The sequence below is a fragment of the Gymnoscopelus braueri genome (assembly GCF_963280865.1).
Source record: "Gymnoscopelus braueri genome assembly, chromosome: 13".
NCBI lineage: Eukaryota > Metazoa > Chordata > Actinopteri > Myctophiformes > Myctophidae > Gymnoscopelus > Gymnoscopelus braueri.
Window position 1 is genome coordinate 53,189,951 of NC_137615.1, and position 20,000 is coordinate 53,209,950.

General features: G+C 40.1%; 1 protein-coding gene across 1 annotated transcript in view; it reads right to left on the minus strand.

Annotated features, from left to right (window-relative positions):
• ppl (periplakin) overlaps positions 1-20,000 on the minus strand; it is a 54,688-nt gene that overhangs the window by 34,349 nt on the left and 339 nt on the right. The gene's annotated exons all lie outside the window — the stretch shown is intronic.

The following is a 20,000-nucleotide window of genomic DNA, read 5'->3' on the forward strand; positions in this document are numbered from 1 at the left end:
ACCGGCAGCGGTTCCGGTAGGAGCCTCCTTTGTGTCTCCTACCGGAACCGCTGCCTACCGGTCTGCTGGTCATCAAATTATTGGCTTAGGAATGAGACAAAAATATCCATAAATTCAAGACTAATCCATAGAAGAAAACAAAAATTGGGTGAACTATCCCTTTAATGGGTTAAAATAATCTAGCCAGTTGGTTGAAATGTTTCTTATTAAATCTGTTGATAATTGATGCATTGACGAGGTGTGGCGCACCCCAGGGGTCAGATCTCGGGTGCATACTGCATACTTGTTACATGTGTTAGCCTTTAGATATATCCAACTTACTGTTCTATCTTTGAGTTAACCACACAGTTAACAACATCTTTGTTCAATTTAAGGACACCTAGTGAAGTTGAAAAGTACTTATTTTATATAATGATAAAAAAGCTCTGGTCCTGATAATATCAACGGCCAACTATGGAAATGATGTACAAGGCAATTAGGCTTTTATTATATCGTCGCTGTAGGGTGGAAAACCTTTTGACTTTTCACTGTTTTCAGGATATGGTGTGGATCCAATGTACTTATTATTTAGCCGCAAGCTCTTGTTAATAGTGTATACTTTTCATTGGTTGAATATTTATAAATATAAAGACATGCACACACACATTAAAAAGAAATTGCAGATCTATATAGCAGACAACGCATCGCGAGGCCAAGTGTTGTGAGCTTGAAGAGCGGCTATTTTTGCTACTTTTGTGTGATACTGTACTGTAGTATGACGAAGTAGGGCATTGAATTACGAAAAAAACAAAAAACAGATAATAACGCAGCACAGAGTGCCGTGCTATGAGCTTGTAGATCTGCTATTTTTGAAAGATCTTGAAAGTTTGTGCAAATCTTTGAATATATGTTTTGAAGCGAACATTTCTGGGGGTCCCTGGAACAAAACATTTTGAGATGGGGGTCCGCGGCCAAATACATATGTAAATCCAACATTTTCTAAATCCTAACAGTATGTTGCTTTATCAGTGGTGCTCCAACTTCTCCATTAAGGACCCCCAAAATGATGTACAGTATTTGGCCGTGGAGCCCCTAAGCGGGTCCTACAGGGCCAATCTTTGAATGACGGTAACTTTTTTAATATGCTTTTTTACATTAAACACTTGAATCCTAGCATCCCTATTCTGGGGGGGGTGGATTCGCTGAGAATAGCAGATCTACAAGCTCATAACGCATTGCGCTGCATGCGACACGTTGTGAGCTTGTAGATTGGCTATTTTCGGCGAAGAGATTTGGTGCAGAGGAAACAAAAAAAAGTACATCAAGTACACTAAGTATTGAGGGTTTAAAGGGATAGTTCACCCCAAAAAATTATTATTTTCTATTACACACCACATGAAGCCTTAAATTCATGGAGATTTTTTTTGTTTTTGTCGCATTCCTAAGCCAATAATTTGATGACCAGCGGAAAGATGCTAATGTATCCGGTAAAAACCAGGAAACTCAAAGTTGACACTTTGAGTCTCCTACCGGAAATACACCCGGTCATCATTGGCTCAGGAATGTGTCAAAAGCAAAAACATCTCCCTGAATTCAAGGCTTCATGGGGTGTGTAATTGATAGAAAATAAGTATTATTTTGGGTGAACAACTGAAACATGAATTTGAGATCATGTGTAAACAAACAAACAAATAAAAAATAAAAATGACCTACGCTCTAAACCAAATTGTCAAGTGTTCCAGTAAGCTAATAGGTGGATCTCAACTCCACCTACTGTAGTATGGATTTGTGTGCTCCTCACAGCTGCAACTGTTCCATCTCCCCAGACTGTCCCCACCCTTTATGCAACACTCCTGTTACAGAATAAACACTCTATAGCAATGATTAATCTCAGAATATAGAGCTTTAACTCATTTTTTTCAACCGAAAGAAATATGAGATCAAGTTAACACATTAAGACCGGGAACACATCTGTGTCATTTTTTGATTTCTTTGGCTATAAAAAAAATTGCAGATCTACAAGCTCATAGATCTGCTATTTTTTTTAAATCGTGAAAATGTTTGCAAATCTTTGAAGATATATATATTTATAAAGTGAACATTTGTAACTCAAATCTTTGCTTCTGAGGGATTCTACAAATGTCTTCAAAACTCTAACTCCAAACTCTAACTTTGAAAAAAACATATGTATATCAGTGGTGTTCAAACTTTTTCATGTCAAGGACCCCCAAAATGTATTTGTATTAGATCTCAAAATATTTCGTTCCAGGGACCCCCAGAAGCAAAGATTTGAGTAAAATATGTTCCCTTTAAAATAAATATATATTCAAATATTTGCATAAAAGTTTCACTATTTTTCAAAAATAGCAGATCAACAAGCTCATAGCGCTGCACTCGATGCCGCACTATGAGCTTGTACATCTGCTATTTTTGAATAGCCAAAGTATAGAATAATGGATAAAGTGGTTACACAGATGTGTTCCCGCTTTGAACGGGCTGATGTGAACACTCAACAACCTTTGTGACACTCAGTCCAACACATGTCAGCTGTAAAGCCAACATACTGTAGGTGCAATGAAAGACTCCAATACAACTGATACACACTGATCTAAGAACATACACTCACATGCTTGGGTGTGACAATGTATGGAATGCACTGCTGTCACAATGGGGCTGTGCTTGATATTGTCTCTGTCGGGTGGAAACCTCATGTATCCAAAACTGTTACTTTTCAAGATTCAAATTCAAAAGCATCAAAAGTAGCAGATCTACAAGCTCGAAACGCGTCGCTTCGCGCCACGTTTCGAGCTCGTAGATCTGCTACTTTTGATGCTTTTGTGTGACGCTGTAGTGTGATCAAGTAGGGCGTTCATTTATGAAAAAAACACAACAAAGTTCAAATACGGAGATAAGAGGTTTCTGCCCGACAGCATCGATATTCTAACCCTGCTGCAGTCCCAGTTAGTGGCTTACTGGTTACTTTGCAGATTTAGATTATTATTACAAAACATTGTGAGCTTATAGATCGGCTAAAAAAAGTGAAAGTGAAAACTGTGAAAGAAATTGTGAAATGGATTATTCATAATGAGTACTTTTCCTTTGGTACCGCAAGTGATGTTGAATATACTTTTGTACTTTTACTCAAGTAAAATGTTGAACACAGGACTTTTACTTTTGCAATGTGAGTACTTTTTCCACACAGCTCTGAGTTCAGTAGCTGTACAAACCACAAAGCAAGGCCCTGCATGCAGCACACAGCCCAGTGCAAGGCAAGGCACGTTTATTTTTTATAACACATTTCAAAGAGGTTTACACAAACCTTTGTGAGCAATAAAGCTGCACTCCGGAACTAATTTTCATGAATTTAAAACATGATTTTAAAGCTTTAATCTGCAACTTTCATGTCCAACCTGGGAATCAAATCAGATTTTTTTTTCACTTTAATCTGCCTTGAGATATTACTGTAGCAAAGCCTGTTTGGGCAGAGAATGGATTGCGTTTTGAGCTTCAGGCAGTACTAGTTGTCAACCAGTAGATTGACAAGTTTACACCAGGATGTAAATGTCTCGGGTGACAAAGTGACACCAGACAATCAGTTTGAAAACAAGTGGACCCACCCAGCTCTATACTCATAAACCTGCACAGTGATTTAGAAAGTAGCTTCAGGGCCTATTTGAACTGGTGACACCATGGTCAGGTGCAGTGGTGGAAAAAGTACTCAAATGTATTACTTAAGTAAAAGTATCAATACTGTAATGTTGTAGACATACTCTGTTACAAGTAAAAGTCAGAAATTCAGAATTTAATTGAGTAAAAGTACAAAGTACTTACAAAGTATTCAAAATGAACTCAAAGTACCAAAAGTAGAAAGTGCTCATTATGCAGAATGTCCATTTCACAAGTTTTCAAATGTATGAAATGTATAAAAATCTTTTAAAAATAGCAGATCTACAAGCTCACAATGCGTCGCATCGCAACGCATTGTGAGCTTGTAGATCGGCCGAAATGTATATAGGGCTGAAGTGGTTAATGTATGTTTTGTAATAATAATCAAAATCTACAAAGTAACTAGTAACTACAGTTTTCAAATAATTGTAGTGGAGTAAAAGTATAATATTTGCCTCTGAGATGTAGTGGAGAAGAAGTAAAAGTACTGCAAATTGGAAATACTCCAGTAAAGTAAAAATCCCTCAAAATGTTACTCATGTACAGTACTTGAGTAAATGTACTTAGTTACTTTACAGTAGTGAACATAACAGATCTACAAGCTCACAATGTGTTGCATCGTGACACGTGGTGTCACCAAAAAATCTAACATTTTGAAAATGTTTTAAATATTTACTTTAGTTTTAATTTCTGAAAATATTAGAAAAATAAATGTATTAATTAATCAAGTAAAGGTTAAACATTGTTATTATCATTTGTAAACATTAAAAAAATAGTAATTTTTTGGGGAGTAAAAACACCTAAATGAGTCCGCGACCCTATGTTTGGGAACCGCCGGTTGGTGTCACTGACAATGAGACAGTTTAACACAGATTGATTCCAAGCAGAACGTCATAATGTGCTGCTAAACAGTTAATTATGTGTAGGTATGACACCTAGAGAGAGCAGATAGCACGGCACACCTTTCACTGGAATCCACATTCCCACGCTGGCTGCCAGCTCTATTACACACACCTCATCTGATCAGAAGCATTCCTCGTTTTTCATCTCACTTTCTACCAGAACACACTTTCACCCTATAACCACGCCAAGGGGCATCGTTTGGGGTCTCAGGGGTCTGGCTATGCTCTATCCACAGCAGCCATATTGGCAAGAAATTGGGCCAAGCATGTAAATTGGGCTTCCTTCACAGGTGTTACCAATGATACTAAAGTCTAAAGTGTAGCGCAGTGGTTCTCAAACGTTTCAATTTGAAGGACCCCCATAACTCTGAGAGTGTACAAATGGAACCAAATGTGGTTCTATTTGTACACAGGAAAAAACGTTTTCCTTTTCCTTACAAGCTTGTAGATCTGCTATTTTTGGTGAATATTCACCCCAGAATAGGGATGCTAGGTCTTTGTAAAAAATAGATAAATAGATGCAAAGATAGATCTTTGTATTTATTTTTTCATTAACCACTAACCAAATAAATGCAAAGATTCACACAAAGATTTGGCGGCCCCCCTGTAGTAACTCTGAGCTATGAGCTAGCACAGTGAGCCGCAGTGTGTGATCACATGACCTCAAGTCCATTTCAAAGCAAAAGGATGCGTTCCACACAAGCCTGCCTACAGTATGCAGTATTGTTTTCGTAGGATGCGAGACGCGGCTTGTGATTGGCTGAAAGGGGGGATAGGGAGTGCTCGGCTGTGTTCACTTGGACCGCGTGCGAGGCGGTGTAGACATGTCGGAGGTACCGAATCTAGGGGGGACGAGGATTTGCAATTCTGTCCCCATCGCTAAGTCGGCTGAAGCAGACTTTGCAACCTTCGGCACAGGGACTCGCTCGCCTAAGCTCGCTCGGCGGTGCCTCTCGTGTCTCAAGTCTGCTTCAGACGGCGCACCTCCGTCGCCTCCGCCGAAAACAAGCGCTCCCTTGTGTCTCGCCTCCTACGGAAACAATAGCCTACAGTATAGGACCCTGAACATGGTGTAAAAATGCTTCCATTGGTTGTAGCTACTAGCTAGACTAGTTTGGAGCACAACAAACTGAAAAACACTCCATAGGAAAAAATAAAAAGGTCTGCTACATATTATGCAATGCCTGTTTGTTTTATAATAACCTGCTAGTCTACCTGTCCTGTGTTAACCGTCTTGCCTTGTCACGTCATGTAATGTCTGTCTGTGTTGACTGAGAACCACAATGGATATAAGCTGTTTGTTTTTTCTCTTTGTTCTTCCAGCCTTCCAGCCCATACAATTCATATCTTGAGTCCTGTGTGGTGACTGTGCTGTCTCAAGGATACATGTTAATTTAACTCCAAGCAAGAGTGTACAATTTTGTACAATCTATAAGTTACAAATCGTGACTGTCAGGCAGAACCTTATATCTCCAAGTTTCGAATCATATTTTTTTCGTAAATGAAAGCCCTACTTCATCATACAAGAGTGCAGGGACGTGCTGGCCACTGGGAAATTCGGGATTTCGCCATTTACGGGCCGCCAGACGGCCGGTGGGCCACCGTTTTAGGATTATTACGGTAATTTCCGGGTCGCGCGGCCCAATTATTAGTTACATTACTGTTGGGCTGGGACGTTTATCAGCAGTGGCGCAATTTACATAGGGTTGCTGGGTTAAAACCAAGCCCCCAGAGTTGCTGAGAAACATTGAAGCTGCCACCCCAGTGGCCAAAGCTGGAACTGCAGGCGGGGAGAAATACATGCACGCGCAAAACATGCTGAGAGATATTTATATATATAGATATAAATATGTAAACATATTATACATAAACACATATGCATTTAGTTATACATAGGCATCTCGAGTGTATTTAATAAATATATCGCGTTCAATCCTTGACACACGGGCTGCCGTAGAACGCAAAAAGGACACTAGTGCGCATGCTCATAACTCTATGGGGGTACAAAATCAAACCAATAATTCTACTTCCGGCAGGTTTCCGGGTGCTTCAAAACGCCACTGAGCACATTCATTGAAATGATAGCTGGGGGCGGGGCAATCCGCCCTCTAGTTATATTATACCTCTATGGTTAAAACGCAGCAAATCCCAGAGCTTAATTTTGGTCCCAGCACGCCCCTGCAAGAGTGTCACACAAATGTAGTGAAAATAGCTGATCTACAAGCTCACAACGCCTCGCATCGCAATATTTTAAATATTTTAAAAGCTTTTATTTTTATTTGTTTTAAGGTTTTGGACAAACAAGGGTTCCACCCGACAGCAACTAAATGGATAAAACACTGGGGGATTTTACTGTGGATTCACTGCCTTGCTCAAGGGTGCTTTAGAAAGGGACAATGCTGTCACGACCAAACCGGTGGCTATCTCTCTCTCTCTCTCTTACAAAACCACTCTCTCTGCCAAATATGTCAATCTGTCAGAGAATCTACCTGACTCCTGAGTTCTGCTCCGTCACGAGCCTCTGAACAGCTTCTGAATGAATTTTCAAAAACAGCAAAACTAGCAGATCAACAAGCTCTCTAGATCGGATTGTAGATCGGCTATTTTAGCTTGTTTTTTTCAGTGTGGGAGTTGGCAGTGTCTCTGTGATGATTTGCATAGAGAGGAGACTTAGCGCCTGCAGGGATGCAGTGCAGACTGCAGAGACCCAGAGCTGTTCAAACTTGTTCCTCTATTTATTATTAAGATCTTTATTTGAAGCAGATGAGTCTCGTTGACATTACAACATACTGTATCTTGCAATTACAGTGTTGTAAACAACATCACAACTAACCACATATGAACCCTGGCCACCCTATTCTGCAAAAAATAGCAGATCTACAGTACAAGCTCACGGCGCATTGATATTTAGTGTAGAGGGGGACATGGAGCAGGCCTAGTATAGAGCCCTGGGGTACGCCAGTCAACTAATTATATAGGGAAGTGGTTTCTAACCTTTTCTGGATCAGGGATTGCACTTGGAAATCTCAAAAGCGTTCATTGCCAGAGCATGTTTATCTTAATGATCAATGAATCCATTGTGTTTTCACTTCAATGGAGCTAACGTAGTAAACTTTAAGTTCCCATTTATCTGCATCAAATTGTTCAGTGGATTAAAGTGAGAGGCAGTGGTGTAAAGTAACTAAGTACATTTACTCAAGTACTGTAGGCTACTTAAGTAAAATGTTTAGGTACTTTTACTTTACTGGAGTATTTTCAATTGTATATACTTTTACTTCTACTCCACTACATTTCAGAGGCAAATATTGTACTTTTACTCCACAATTTCTTTTTGCAGATATAAATTATTACATTATAAAACATATATTAACCACTTTAGCCCTATTTTATACCTAGACTATTTGAAAATAGCAGATTTACATGCTCACAACGCGTCACATCGCGACACGTTGTGAGCTTGTAGATCTGCTATTTTACTTTTGATACTTTAAGTACATTTTGATACCAATACTTTTGTACTTTTTACTCAAGTACATTTTGAATTCGGGACTTTTACTTGTAACAGAGTATTTCTACATTGCAGTATTGATACTTTTACTTAAGTAGAAAAAAAGGAGTACTTTTCCCACCACTGCCACCTGGAAATGCCTAAAGTAGAGATAAGGAGAGAGATCTCGACCTTGTGGTGCTCAAAGACACATGCAATACACCAGGGTTCCCCAATTACTTTTCCCCAAGGGCCAAATTATGTCTCGGGTACCAAGCCGAGGGCCAGGGGTATTGTGAAAACCAAAATCGTGCACGCGCAAAATGAGTTTTTTATTCGTTTTTTCTCTCTTATCTAGCTAATTTGACAGTTATTTTAGGCCTGGGATTCTTAAATCCTGTGTTGAGGTTCACACAAGGAAAAAATGCACTCTGGAAACAAAATAAGTTGAGAACCAACCGTTTACTTAAAATATATGGTTGTTACAGTCTGCTTGAAAAGTAATACAGATTAACAGCAGCCATTTGTACATACTGAAAATCAAAATAAGTCCAGAATCAACAATTTACTTACAGATGTGTTTGTTACAGTCTGCTTGAACAGTAATACAGATATTATTTTTTGTCAAAAAAATAATTTTTTTTTTTTTTTCAAAAAAAAAATCAAAAATGTACCCGTAAGAGTTAAAATGACAGTACATTTGAACCCAGATCTCCTGTGTTGCGCGCTGACATTTTTACAACTAAGCTAACAGAGCCTTGCTTGCTCAGGTGAGAAATGTTACTTTGACCTTCAGGTCAAACTTCGTGTCAAACCAGAAACAGGATTGTGTCCAACCTAGACACAGGATCTACTATAAATGTCTCAATAGAAGAGCAGGGAAACCAAATACAACCACCGTAATTGTATCAGTTATATTGTTTTATTATCATACTCTACCATACAGATTGGACAAAATAACATTTTGTTGACAATAATACAGCTTTAAATCAAGAAGGCCAGGCTTGCTAAATGCCATGAGAACAATGCTTGTCACATTTCCTTCAGCATCTGGTTCACATTTGACATGAAAAGCAGAAACATTTGGAGCTGCTATCACCTCCTATAGAACAGTGGTTCTCATAGTCATCACTACTCAATGTCCTCAATGTCCCGTCAGGTGGTTAATCACACCAATCAATTTAGTCGATTATTTAAAAAAAACACTGTATTAGAATGTGTTCATGTTGATTTGTTGATACATAATCTGTGAGGATATTGCAAACTGTGGGCCTCTAAATAATTGGCAAAACAATAAGATTTCATTGATAATAACATTACAAAAAAGAGAACAAAAAAGCAGAACAATCGATTGATTGACCATTCAAATAAACGTGCTGTGAAAATGCACGCGGCCCACCAATCTGACCACTTAACACGGCATGGGACGGGCGGGCCCTGATGCTAGTGGTCCTGCAGCTAGAACAAGGTGGAGAACCACTGAGTTTTAATCACTAGATTACCCCCCCAACCCCCCCCCCCCCCACACACACACACACCCAAAGCAATGTTTTTGTCTCTGCAGAGAAACTGTAACATCTGAGATCATCATCCACAGAGAGAGAGAGAGAGAGAGAGAGAGAGAGAGAGAGAGAGAGAGAGAGAGAGGGGCTCAAATTGAAACCAGAACACTACAGTGTTGAGTCATAGGGCGTGTGTGTGCATATGGAAGTGTGTGTGTACTTTTACTTTTGGTACTTTAAGTACATTTTGATAACAATACTTTTGTACATTTACTCATTTAAGTAATGTACTGAGTACTTTTTCCACCACTGTGTGCGTGTGTGTGCGTGTGTGTAAAGGGGGGTTGCATTCTGCAGAAAACGTGCTTCCCGGCATACGCTGGGCCCAAATCGTGTTCCGTTGGCCCGGTGCCAACCTTCCTGACAGGACTAGATACATCCAGGGGAGAGTTCCACTGCTCTCACCTATCCCTGCTCTCTATGACTGCAGAGAGGAGGAATGTTCAACCTGCACTTCTTAACCTTTATGTCCTGATTTGACTGCTAAAAAAAACGATTTGCACACCTAGATTCCAAAGACTTAAAGCAGGTGCTATGGGCAAAATACAGTGAACATCAAGAAGACATCTTGAAGAAGCAACGTTTGGGTCAGTGACGACCTTCCTCAGGCTGACCCAAAAGATACATTTGGGGTGTCCCTGGGACCCAAACTTGAGCCCTATTTAATTGTGAAAAATCTGAAAATAGCTGACAGCGCGTCGCAATGTGGCGCGCTGTCAGCTTGTAGATCAGCTATTTATTTTTTTTAATCTTCACTATTTCTTAAAATATTTTTTAAAATTAACTATTTCTTTATTTATGGATTATTTTGAATATGTATTACATTATTTTCAAAAATGTTTGCTTGTGAAACAGTGTTGTAGAGAAGCAGATAATATCTGTTATGTTACTGTTCTAGTGAAACTGCACCCCATTTACACTGACTGCACCTGCTACATGTTTATGTACACATCTGCATGTACACATCTGCATGATGCTATTGGTCTAACCTCATACATACCTGCTACTACATATCGTTGCTGTCGGGCAGAAACCTCTCCATATTTTAACTTTTTATGATCTTGTTTTTTGTAAATTAATGCTGCATACTTCGTCATACTACAGTGTCACACAAAAGTAGCAAAAACGGCAGATCTACAAGTGCAACACACGACGTGTTTTGAGCTTGTAGATCTGCTATTTTAGGCTAATTCTGAATTTGAATCCTGAAAAGTAACAGTTTTAGACACACACACACACACACACACACACACACACACACACACACACACACACACACACACACACACACACACACACACACACACGTAAACCTGTGATGTCTGAACCCAGGTCTCCCTCATGCAATGCCAGATCAAATACATCATCCAAGAGCCAATCCCCACTTGGCTCAGGATGAGAAATGCTGCAGTTTATGAGCTTCAGGGAGTGCTATTTGTCCACCAGTAGGTGTCCTGCCATATTCCCAGGCCAGACACGGCTGGGTTTTGGTGTCAAATAGGGACATGGGTTACTACCGGTGGTGGAAAAAGTACTCACATTGTGTACTTAAGTAAAAGTATCAATACTGCAATGTAGAAATACTCTGTTATATTGGTATCAAAATGTACTTAAAGTACCAAAAGTAGAAAGTACTCCTTATGCAGAATGTACGTACATAAAATGTCTAATGCCATTTAAAAAAAAATTGCAGATCTACAAGCTCACAATGTGTCGCATCGCGACGCATTGTGAGCTTGTAGATCGGCTATTTTCAAATGCCCAAAATGTATATAGGGCTGAAGTGGTTAATGTATATTTTGTAATAATCTACAAAGTAACTAGTAACTAAAGTTCTCAAATAACTGTAGTGGAGTAAAATATATTTTTGCCTCTGAGATGTAGTGGAGTAGAAGTAAAAGTAGTGCATATTGGAAATACTCCAGTAAAGTAAAAAATACCTCAAAAGTGTACTTAAGTACAGCACTTGAGTAAATGTACTTAGTTACTTTACGCCACTGGTTACTACTGGATCCAGAGGTATATATCCATGGAACTGCAGGTGTGCTGGTATAGGCTACAGTGTAAACAGTGCTTCATACAAAGGCCGACTTTCACTATCTGTTAAACAAATTCATTCTTTCAAGCTGCAAAAGCCAATTTGCCAGTCAAAACAATGGAAAGTCACATCTGTAATCATTTAGAAACAGCATATACACAGCTCACCCTTTTCCTATGCTGCAGTGTTCATATATTTGCTGTCAGGCAGAAACCTTGTATCTCCATAGTATATGTTTTTTTTTTTTATATAATGTTTTCCAAGAGTGCCGCACAGACAGAGGTAGTGAGAATATTTTCACTACTTTAAAACGTTTTTAAAATAATAATTTTACAAAAGGAACGGTTTTGGACACTCAAGGTCTACCACCCGACAGCAACGATATCAAAGTTGCACTTAAATGAGTGTCAGGTTTCAATCAATCAGGTGAGTAAGAAATGATCAAGCAAATACAAACTAGAAAATCTCAATTAAATCCTCACCACTAGCGGCAATATGGGTGCGCACAAACATTTTCTAGAATTCAAGACCCCTTTCCCTGATTTCTGAATACAAGTACTCCCTTTACCTGCTCCCTATGTTGCTTAGAGCAGTGGTTCTCAAACTTTTTCATGTCAAGGACCCCCAAAATGATATCTATTTGGCCGTGGACCCCCATCTCAAATATTTTGCTCCAGGGACCCCCAGAAGCAAAGATTTGAGTTACAAATGTTCGCTTTAAAAGATATATATTCAAACATATATTCAAACATTTTCACGATTTTTCAAAAATAGCAGATCTATAAGCTCATATCGCAGCACTCGGTGCCGCGCTATAAGCTTGTATATCTGCTATTTTTGAATAGCCAAAGTATAAAAGGTTAAAATTATTGTGATGCTATAACACATTTTGCTGGGGACCCCCTGCAACCCCCCCAAGGACCCCTGGGGGTCCCCGGACCCCACTTTGAGAACCAATGGCTTAGAAACCTGATAGAGAAGACCATAGCTAGCATATGATGCTATGACTGAACAATAATAACCTTTTAAAGAGTGTAAATAAGAAATACAGTGAAAGGGTTGCATTTAGCGCCTCCTGAGCAGGCTGATTTCAAACTGTGGTCAAAACATTTCCATATGTCCACTTTTGACGTCAATATCTTCACAACAAAACAGCATTTTCTCAGAGGTGGATTATGAGACAAAGGACCCCTGGTACGGACTTGTAAAAAGCCCCCCCCCCCATCCACCCCGGGCAGGTACAGGTACTGTAACTGGAATGCTTGCCCAAAAAGCGGTTCTTGTATTTTGTGTTTGTTTTGCTGAGGTTAAGGTTAGAAATTAGTTTAGGTTTAGGCATAGTTTTACTGAGGTTACGTTTAGATATACCTGGTGGCGACCGTTCCGAAGTCGCCGGACTTGACCCGGGGCGACTGTGTTTTGGGGAAAGCGTTCTTGTATTACAGGTACACTGACTTGCAGTCACAATAACTAGTTAAATAGTTCATGTGAAAATAGGTTCTATTTTCAACTGCAAGAGGATCTACAGCACACATGCATTGGCTACACAGAACGCCTACACCATATTAACACACCTGCATTTCAACAGGGTTTAAAGATTCCAATGCAGTTTTGCACTTGCTTTTTTGCATGCCTTTCTAAAGTCCTATAAACATGGATAACATGCACTTATAAAGGCTTCTCTTGTAACATCTACAAAGTAAAGTGAATGTTTAGGCTATTCCTTCAGTTTGCAGTGGGATTTTTGGGTGCTCTGATAGTGACATGAATGACTAAGCCCTCTGACTAGAAATGCAAAGGCTTGGGGCCCTTGGGCCTGGGCTCTGACTTTCACCTCTTTATTGATAGTAAAACATGCAAAATGGCATACTGTACATTGTCACACCATTATCAAAAGGAGAGACACAAAAAAGCCAGCGGCTTATTTCCATTGCGGTCCTTTCATTGTATCTGCAAATCATGTTGTGTTGCATGATGTGATGTGTATTTGTGTAATTGCACTTAAGTCCACGCACCCAAAGGTGCCAAAAGTGTCCTTGTGCATGTCAGTCCAAGTGTGTGTGTGTGACGTGTGTGTGGGTGTGCCTTCCACACTAGGCCGGGTGCGGGAATCAAACCCTGCATTTTCTGTGCGATTGAATATGGTACAAATAAAGTCTTTGCATTTGATTGTTGATTCCGACCCTACACTATACGTATAATTATGTGTTCTCTTACAAACTCTTATTTTGATGAGACTGCCTGATCACTCCTTTCCCCCTTCAAGACAGAGTGTTGTGTGTGCGTATATAATTTGTTGCATTTGAATGGGTTTCTGGTCTGCGGAGCCTGTTGCAACTTGAGGGAGAGACACCCCCCCCCCCCTGCCGATCCAGTCCAACTACCTGGGATTACAGCGTGTTATCATGTCTATTTACACCCATCAAAACCTGCAGCAGGAAGATTACAGCCACAGAATGGGGAGGGTGGAGCGGCATTAGTAGGATTCCGCCACCCCGTTGGGTGCTGAAAAGGAGTCATTCATATGTATCAGTGCAGAGAAAACACAAAGTTTCAATTGAACTCTGAGTAATCAAAACGTACTCAAACGTAATCGCCCCGTTAGCGTCCATTTGGTTGCATTTGCACACTCTCAGAGTTACAAAGGTACGGTAAAGTATATAAAGTATAAGCCAAGTATAAATTAACAATCAGGATTCGACTGTGTACATACAATAAGATCTGTCGACTTAGACTTATTAAAGTGCATAAGGTGTTTAACCTTACTACTGTCTGTTGGCACCTGCCACCTGTTGCCACCGTCGCAAAAGGTGCTTGCTCAGCATGGGTCAGGTCTATGCTCTCATAACAACCCCTTATGAATACTTAATGGATCATTCACAAGTTAGTTCATTGGTTATTAATGTCCTGTAAATGTTTGTTAATAGCTGGCTAAATTCATTTCAAACTATGTATAAATAGTTGATTGATCATGAACAAGCTATTAGTCAAGTACTTACTAATGACTCATTTAGTTTTTGTTAATAGTAGATTAACAACTTTCAATAGTCAGCACCCTACTACAACCACCCAGCACCCTCCCTGGACCTACAGTAATGTAGTGGTTCTCAAACATTTTCATGTCAAGGACCTCCAAATTAAAATATATTTGGCTGCGGACCCCATATGAAAATATTTTGAGCTAGGGGCCCATAATAGAAGATGTGTTTGTTTGTCAACATTTGACAAAAACAAATTCTCAAAAATAACTAAAGCTGAAGTATAAAAAAAGGCTGACGTGTTTAAACTGTTCCTCATTTTGCTGGGTGAACCCCTGGAACCCCCTCAAGGACCCCTGGGGGTCCCCAGACCCCACTTTGAGAACCAGTGGCCTAGGTATCGTCTGCAGGTGGCGGAGACAGACAGGACGGTCTCTGCCAACTCACAGGCGCACTTGCAGCACATCAGGTGCTAGGCTCCACGCCATACTGGCAAGATATCGGGCCAGTATCATTAGTAACACCTTCACATGTGTTATTAATGATACTAATTAAGGTTGTGTTCCATTCAGGTCCTAATCTCTCAAGAACAGATTCAGAGCTTCGCAAGTGAAAAACGCTGGGGGCGCTGTTTTTCCTTTTTATTTGACGATGGGTTCCCAGATTGTTCAGGTCCAACGGAGTCAGGGTGCTGCTATTGTGCATGTTGTCGTTGACCCACTAGACAGGCTCTGCTATACTAAATGGAACAGAGGCTTAATTAGTATCATTGGTAACACTTGTGAAGGAAGTAAGGAAGTGGCCCAATTTCTTGCCAATATGGCTGCCATGATTATTGGTTAGTTACAGGTCTATATTTAAGGCACTGGTTCTCAAAGTTTTACATTTCAAGGACCCCCACTAACCCCCATAACTCCGAGAGTGTGCAAATGGACCCGGAAGGGTCCGTTTGGTTCCATTTGGGAACCTGTAAGGGTCCATTTGGTTCCTGACTATGAACAGTTTAGCTGAGGATCCCCTGGAACCCCGTTGAGGACCCCTGGGGGTCCCCAGAGTAGACCCTACTTTGAGAACCACTGATTTAAGGTATCTAAATCCTCTCTGTTGCAGTGAGGCAGGACCCAGCGTCATATCCACATACTGAATGTTCTTTGTGCCAAATTTCTATGTTTTTAAAAACGTGTCACTGTCGCTCACTGACTGTTTTTGTAACAGTGTTGTGTCACTCTGTGACTGTTTATGCTCTGGCTGTTTGCTCACTGCTTTTCTTTCCTTTTGTGAAAGTATGAAATTATTAAGTACGGTACCAGTGCATTCAGTCAGTCAATTCTTTGAATTTTTTAATTACTTGCCATATTATCTGCCCTGTACAATTAATTGTTGTTTACAAAGCCTAAAAGCCAAACAGATATTTGTACATGTTCCAATGTTCAATGCCAAAAACACAGTCATGTGTTTGTACACTGTCATTATTTGTATGACAATCAATTGCTAAGGTGACGGCCTGTCTGATGGAGCTGCCCTGTGCCGTGTCGGTCATTAATTTGCCCAGGCTTGTGACAATGGATACAGTGTGACATCTATGGGCCCCCTGGCTGTACCAACAGGGCCCCTGACTGTACCAACAGGACCCCTGACTGTACAGGGCCCCTGACTGTACAGGGTCCCTGAGAACCTCACTGCTACTGGACCAGTGGTTCTCAAACCTTTCTTTATTTCAAGGACCAGCAGTTTGTACACGCACGGACCCCCATAACTCTGACAGTATAGTTCCATTTGTATACTGTCGGAGTTACAGACTTGTAAGGGTCCATTTGGTTCTATGTGTATGTGTACACTCTCAGAGTTACAGACCTGTAAGGGTCCATTTGGTTCCATTTGTATACTGTCGGAGTTACAGACTTGTAAGGGTCCATTTGGTTCTATGTGTATGTGTACACTCTCAGAGTTACAGACCTGTAAGGGTCCATTTGGTTCCATTTGTATACTGTCGGAGTTACAGACTTGTAAGGGTCCATTTGGTTCTATGTGTATGTGTACACTCTCAGAGTTACAGGCCTGTAAGGGTCCATTTGGTTCCATTTGTACACTCTCAGAGTTACAGACCTGTAAGGGTCCATTTGTACTCTCTCAGAGTTACAGACCTGTAAGGGTCCATTTGGTTCCATTTGTACACTCTCAGAGTTACAGACCTGTAAGGGTTCATTTGGTTCCATTTGTACACTCTCAGAGTTACAGACCTGTAAGGGTCCATTTGGTTCCATTTGTACACTCAGAGTTACAGACCTGTAAGGGTCCATTTGTACTCTCTCAGAGTTACAGACCTGTAAGGGTCCATTTGGTTCCATTTGTACACTCTCAGAGTTACAGACCTGTAAGGGTCCATTTTGTTCCTAACTATCTATCAATCATTTAGCTGGGGACCCCCTCTGGGGGTCCCTGGGCGCCACGTTGAGAAACACAGTTCTAGACATCGACGAGGGCCCTGACGAGGCCAAAAAGCATTTTCAGGTGGGATACTAATTTCTAGCCTGGTAAACCCTCCCTCCGGAAATCTCATTTCCATTTGATTTCAGCACTCCTGAAATCAAATGGAAATGAGATTTCCGGAGGGAGGGTTTACCAGGCTAACTAATTTCCTCCAATCGGGAGACAAAACCCATTTATCCAGCATGTTATAGTGTTCCATCCAGTTTCAATTGTGTGCGTTCACTTTTTTGTGTCATTACTTCCAGTTTCACTTGTTTATCCTGTATCCTGTGTGAGTTCTCTCTTCTGATTGGATAAAATTGGTATCCCGACCTTAAAATGTATTTCCGGTTAACTAAAGAGCTGGAGAGACAGGGAGACCCCTGTTAGTACTGAACAAACACTCAAAACATATCTCTCACACCATTTTAACGCTCAATTTGTCAAGTACTTTCTTACAAACCCAGTGGGTAAACTGCATGCAAAGAGCAGTTGTGTAAAGTAACTAAGTACACTTACTCAAGTACCGTACTTAAGTACAATTTTGAGGTACTTTTACTTTTCTGGAGTATTGTCTATACTTTTACTTTTTCTCCACTACATCTCAGAGGCAAATGTTGTACTTTTTCTCCACTACAATTATTTGAATACTTTAGTTACTAGTTACTTTGCAGATATAAATGATTACATTATAAAACATTTATTAACCACTTCAGCCCTATTTTATACCTATTTGAAAATAGTAGATCTACAAGCTCACAACGTGTCACATCGCGACGCGTTGTGAGCTTGTACTGCAGATCTGCTATTTTAAAACATTTTAGTACTTTCACTTTTGGTACTTAAGTACATGCTGATACCAATACCTTTGTACTTTTACTCAAGTACATTTTGAATTCCGGACTTTTACTTGTAACAGAGTACTTCTACATTGCAGTATTGATACTTTTACTCAAGTAAAACATTTGAGTACTTTTTCCACCACTGGCAAAGAGGAATACACAGTATTGTATCCATTTGTGGGGTCCGTTTGGTTACATTGTGTATACACTTAGAGTTCAATTTGACCCTGGGTTAGTGTACTAGGGCGTGGCGAGGGCGATAGGTATGTGTAGGGAGAGGTTCATTATCTTAGTGAGGACAGCGGAACTTATCAAACCAGTTGTGACCTACCTACCTCTCTCTCTCTCTCTCTCTCTCTCTCTCTCTCTCTCTCTCTCTCTCTCTCTCTCTCTCTCTCTCTCTCTCTGTCTCTATCTCTCTCTCTCTCCTTCACCTGACAGCATATCTGACATGCTGCCACACCCTCCTGTAGAAAGTTAAAGGACGCCATTTATACTAACACAAACCGTCTCTTTAATGTAAGATATACAGGTCCCCCCGCTTTGATATGCATTAGGCCACGGACCCCCATTTCATACCTTCTTTTCTTTCTCTGGGACCCCCCCAATCTACACTGTAAAATCATCAGTGTTAATTCAACTCTGAGAGTGTCCAAATGGAACCATTACGGGTCCATTTGGTTCCATTTGTAGAGGTCAGAGTTACAGACCTATCGGGTTCCAATTGGACCCCCGGTGGTTCCCGGAACCAACGTTGAGACCCAGTGATCATAATAATGTGTATATCTGTATATCTGTCACACAAGGTTCTCACTACAATGTAAAGTGGGTGAATGGCTAATTGTCATCTAATTAGCACAGATGGAAAGTAACTAAGTACATTTACTCAACTACTGTACCAAGCACAATGTTGAGGTGCGCGTGCTTATCATTCCATTTGACTTATATTTCCATTTCGTGCGACTTTATACTTCCACTCCCCTCCATTTCAGAGGGAAGTGTATTTTCTACTCCACTACATGTATTTGAATAATTTGATAGCTTTAGTTACTAGTTACTTTTCAGATGAAGATTTGAAAAAATGGATCACATAACCAGCTTTTAAAACACAGAAGTTACAGTATTAATGATATAACATGTCATTAAACAATACTGATACTAATGCCTCAGTATTAATAACAATGTCATATATAGCCTAATAATATATCAGTCATAGGGTCCAAGCCTTTACTTTGACTTTAACTTAAAGTAATGTTTTGCTGCAAATACTCCTTTCACCTGCTTCTATGAGCAGAGGTGGACATTTAACAGACCATCATTGAGTAAGTATTTATTGTAAAGTACTTAACTCAAGTAGGCTACAACTACAAATCTCACTGCAACAACTTGCACTTGAACTTGAGTCATATTTGACCAGGAGTTTGACTCAAGTCACTAGTTTAATTGAGACAGACTGTAGTTACAAAGCATGCAACACAGGACAGAACAGCTGTTACCTATATACAACAACCTATTAGTCAGTCTGTAACTCTGACAGTGAACAAATGTAACCATATGGACCGTTAAGGTCCATTTGGTTACATTTCTACACTGTCAGAGTTAGGGGGGGGGGGGGGTCCTTGAAATTCAATAGTTTGAGAGAACTAGCCCTGATACATGATCATGGATTAACTTGAACATAGTGTTTGCACTTTTTCCCTTTTTGGTCAGTACATCTACGTTAACGTTCATATTTCAAATATAAAGTGCTTACCTCATGGCCATGGATGTTATAATTGTGTACGGGCTCTCAGAATTACCGGTATCTTCTGTGTTGTTCAATAAAAAGCATTTTAATCTGATCGGTGGCCATTTTCTTTGTATTTTCTCCATGCACTCACAACTACGCGACCTTATCGGTTGGGAGGTGCACTGCACTCTGATACATTATAACTCTCTATGAGAAAATGGCCACAAATCGGATTAAAATGCTTTTTATCCAACAATACGGGAAATAAAGGTACTTCTGAGAACCCGTACATAATTATAACATCCGTGGCCATAGGGGAAACACTTTATATTTTAAATCTGAAAGTTT